Genomic DNA, 4,767 nt, shown 5'->3' on the forward strand with positions numbered 1-4,767 from the left:
GTGTGTGTACACTGTGTGTACACTGTGTGTGTACACTGTGTGTACACTGTGTGTGTACACTGTTTGTGTACACTGTGTGTGTACACTATGTGTACACTGTGTGTATACTGTGTGTATACTGTGTGTGTACACTGTGTGTACAGTGCGTGTACACTGTGTGTGTGTACACTGTGTGTGTATACTGTGTGTGTACACTGTGTGTACACTTTGTGTCCGCATTGAACCGAACCCCCGGCAAGGCCATCTACTTAATGACGAGAGAAAATTCACACGAAATGTCCTTTTCAATGAAGTCTTCCAGATGTAAATTGATACAAGCTTTTAATGAAGAAATAAAATCATCTAATTCAAAACACAACACAATTCAAAGATGTTCCATTTTAAAACTTCAAAACGGAGCATGGGGTGCTTATGTGAATGCGTCCTTCGTGTGCAAATGTTGTGACTTTCCTGGCCTGAAGGCCGTCAATGTGTTGGACCATTAAATGATGCACAGCGTCTCAACAGCAGTGGGGTTTGCTTCAACCGATGGTTACGAACATCCAGACGTGAATCAGCAAGGAGCATTTCTAGTCCCAGTTAGACAAAATCTACGATAACACGTAAGACAAAACTACAATTCGTGTTGTAGAGAATGTACCTCCTCCTATACGTGTAACTTTCAAGTGGTATGCCTTGTAACTGATGAATGATCCGAGCGTGCTCCCTATTTCAAAGACGATGAGTTGCTCCCGAGGCAGATGCTTCGTGAAACACAAAAGTACCCTTTGACCTGTATCACAAGAACAACGGGTCTCACCTGAGTTCTCTGTACAGGTTACTTCCAAAACACACACACACTTTGTCCTAACATCACTTATTCAATGTTTGTTCCTCATACAAAATGTTACATGTACACGCACAATCAGACACGGTATTCATTCTAAATCATTGACGGGCATATTAACATTGGATTACTGCAGCGAAATTGACTGCATCACGTTACATCGTATTAACAAGAAGTTATTTTACAAATACGCACCGTCTGCTTAACAGTGTATGTACACAGTACTATTGTTGCGTCATTCAAAACGAATAGGCCGTTGCATGCTGGCGTCTGAGTCAAAATGTAGCAAATTTTAAACATTACGCTACAAACAATAAATCACGGCGTTTCGATGGCAACACAAGCAATCGTCATCAGGTGGGACAAGCACAGCAGCAATGAGAAGAAACTGCTGGAGTAGGCACCTACTACTTCAGCAGTTTCTATTTCTGTGGTTGTCCCACCTGATGACGATTATGCGTGTTGTGATCTAAACGCCGTGATCCGTTATGTTTCTACCCACGTGGTGACTTTACCGAAATAACTCAAGAGTGTGGATTCCTGCAGTCACGAAAGCTTCGAATAAAGATTGCCTACAAACTACACAACTGAGATGACGCATCAATCATCGCCCCCTACTGACAGGCTCTTGTCCACATGCAGGCCGGTACAGGGCCACCACCCTGTGCCACACAGGGACAGCTGCTACTTGGGGATGCTCTTCGAGAGTTTCAGACGAGATACAAAACTCCGAGTTGCCGAGGCGATTAAGTAAGCACCATGTAAAAGCAATTATCATTAGAACATCGTGAATGCTTGGGAGCTTATTGGTTCTCGCTCCTGGTGAGAGATTGACCCAACCCACAGGTCCACAAAGACTGGCCACTCTTACTCTGCAAGTTGAACCTAGGAGCTGAGTGTTCAACTTCACATTCTTGTCATTAAAGGCCTCTGACAAAGGTGCATCTATTGGAGCGACATCGTCTCTGGCTTACACATCTACCGGGTCTCCACTTGACTTTGGATTGTCTCGGAGGAAGTCCACCCACACCTCCACTTCCACAAACTGCTGGGAGTTGCCTCGCTCTGCCTCAGTCAGAATTCTCCTCCTGCTTTCCGATGTGAAGGTCCCATTTTGGAGTTGAATCTTCATCTTCACATTTTACCTTCACTTCTTTGCTCTTCACCATCACTTCTTCCCTCTTCACCTTCACCTCTTCATATTTCACCTTGATAACTTTAAAAGTGTCCAAGCTGGGATTTCCGGTTACTGTTTCATGAGGGATGGGCTCATGGCAGCACTTTGACTTTCACAAGCTGATTTCAGACTCCACTCCTTGTGGATCTTCTGATGCTTGTGTTCTCTGGTGTACTTGAAGATTTGATGAATTTGCAAACATCTGCCTGCACAGAGTACACTTGAAGGGTATCTCTCCCGTGTGTGTTCTCTGGTGTACTACAAGAGCAGATGAATGTGCAAACGCCTTCCCACACACACTGCACTTGAAGGGTTTCTCTCCTGTGTGTGTTCTCTGGTGTACTTTAAGATTATATGAATGTGAAAATGCCTCCCCACACACAGTGCACTTGAAGGGTTTCTCTCCCGTGTGTGTTCTCTGGTGTTTTACAAGAGTAGGTGACTGTGAAAATGCCTTCCCACACAGTGCACTTGAAGGGTTTCTCTCCTGTGTGTGTTCTCTGGTGGGTCTCAAGAACTGATGGCCATGAAAATGCCTTGTCACACACAGTGCACTTGAAGGGTTTCTCTCCTGTGTGAGTTCTCTGGTGCTGTGTCAAATTTCCAGTCCGATCCGTGCTGTATGCACGCTGGTCGCATTGTTGACTTGTCGTACCGAGCTGCTGTGCTGAGGGCCTTTGCTCCATCAGACCAGCGTCAGCTGCAGACAAAAAATAAGAATATCCACACCATCTTCACGTCAGTATCAAGGCACAGAGAAATGCATATATACAGTCACATGTGACTTAAACGTCTATACTTATTTATATATTCATGTAGTGAAAAAGTTTCCCAAATTCATCACAGGGCTGTTATGGCACACAATGAGAGGGAAAATGGTTATAAACATGCCTGGAAGTCTTCGTATCTTCAAAATGAATGTTAACTCAAAACTCCGAGTACACAATTTTGGCTGTCTGGCTACAAAAGGAATATTTATAAGAGCTAAATTCAGCTGACATAGCAAAGGGTGTTGAAAACAATACCATTTGTGTTATGCATAAATTAATGTTCAATCGCAACTTAGAGGTGTGAATCCAGGCTCAGATGTCCTTGAATGCTGGGGATGAACAGTTCCGACTTCAGCTGAATGTGTGTTCTGTGTTCACATCCTGTTTCCATTCTTACAAAGAGTTCCAGAGGAAAACAAAAATAAACTATTGTTTTGATATAACTTCCGTGTTCAATAGAGTTAATAGACTTTACTTCAAACACAAACTTGACACTGTCACACACTGGCAGTGGCGTGTCTAGAATCATTTCTGGCCACCTTCATCTGCTCGGCATTAATGCTTCCTCACTACACCAAGTAATTAATCGAGGATCAATGAACATAGCCGAGACTAACTGGTGAGATGTTAACTACCTCACCGGGTAAACAGGAAGTCGTGGGTTCGATCCCGACCCTGACGCCTGCTGTATATTTGGAGTTTGCGCGTCACTCCGTTTAGCGTCTTTGACCGATAGACATTGACACACGTATTCTTGTTTCTTTCGGTAAAGTTACGTAGATAGAAAATAACAATAACTGATAATACAATTACATTAAATAAAGACTACTTGTGTTGCGATCAAAACGACGTGAGTTGCTTTTCTTTATTTGGAATTATTCATTTATTTTATTGTTATATTTAATTTTCTATCTACGTGACTTTACCGAAAGAACCAAGAATAATAATTCCTGCAGTCACCAAAGCTTTAAGTCAAAACATTCACACACGTTGACAAAGCCTCACCTTGTATTGTTGTGGGCAGGTTGCTTCTGATAACAAGAGCGGTATAGCAGCTCAAGCGGGCTTGGCCTGGTGAAAAAAATAAAAACTGCGTGAATATTGACAATAAAACAAAGTTACAAAGTGGCGAGCCGGGTGAAGACAAATTAAACTTAAGCGAGATAATTAAAGTAAACGCAATCAGGCGAGGGCAAGAGGCAAGGCCCCGCGTGGCTAGGCCCCGCGTTGTAAAGTTCCAACCTGGACATCGATTCCTGTGCTCGCTGCTACTCAACTGACATCCCTGAGAGAGAGAGGCTCTACCTTGGTAAGCAACAACAACCACCACCACAACAACCACAATCGCAATGAGAATTTCTCACATCGGATTTCAGTGCAGGAAGCGATAGCTTCCTGTTACCTCGTGCGGTCACGCGGCAGCAGGTGACGTGACGTCACTTTCGGGGTACGAGACACGCTCCTCCCACAATGAGCAGCTCCGTAAATAAATAAATTAAAGAATGAATAAATTATGCTAATGTGGCCGTCCGTTACGTCGTGAGTGCTGAACCCGTCGCAATAAACTCGCGACGGCTTTAACGAACACATTATGTTAATGAGCCGCCAGTTACTGGGCGTAGCTTTGCCCAAATAAGGATTGGCACTGGAACGATATCGGCAGTAACCCACGCGGAGATGACGTCATGCTCAGGAGCGCGGTGGACGGGGGAGGGGTGAATACCTTGGTGACATGACGTCACTATCGAGGTACACCTCCCCCTGGCGGTTCACGCCGATGAAGTAATGCTGAGTGGTGACGTCACAGAGCGGGATTGGAGTTTAAGTTGATTTAGATTCATTTTCCATTGCTCCCTCCCTTGGGTGCGTGGGCTCAGCTACAACAACAACGTGGACATTATTGTGTATACACTATGTGTGTATACACTATGTGTGTGTACACTGTGTGTGTACACTGTGTGTGTATACACTGTGTGTGTGTACACTGTGTGTAT

At 44.2% G+C, this 4,767-nt stretch overlaps 1 long non-coding RNA gene across 1 annotated transcript; it reads right to left on the reverse strand.

Annotated features, from left to right (window-relative positions):
* Positions 1 to 339: 339 nt before the first annotated feature.
* Positions 340 to 4,206, reverse strand: LOC142915768 (uncharacterized). Its single transcript, XR_012936093.1, has 4 exons — positions 4,138 to 4,206; positions 3,779 to 3,844; positions 3,066 to 3,165; positions 340 to 2,703 (listed from the first exon to the last, which is right to left on the reverse strand). It is a non-coding gene; the product is annotated as an uncharacterized LOC142915768 (long non-coding RNA).
* Positions 4,207 to 4,767: the final 561 nt, after the last annotated feature.

The sequence above is a fragment of the Petromyzon marinus genome, unplaced genomic scaffold, assembly GCF_048934315.1.
Source record: "Petromyzon marinus isolate PM22_M1 ecotype Great Lakes invasive population unplaced genomic scaffold, UKy_Petmar_22M1.pri1.0 PM_G_Scaffold_35, whole genome shotgun sequence".
In the NCBI taxonomy this organism is placed as follows: domain Eukaryota; kingdom Metazoa; phylum Chordata; class Hyperoartia; order Petromyzontiformes; family Petromyzontidae; genus Petromyzon; species Petromyzon marinus.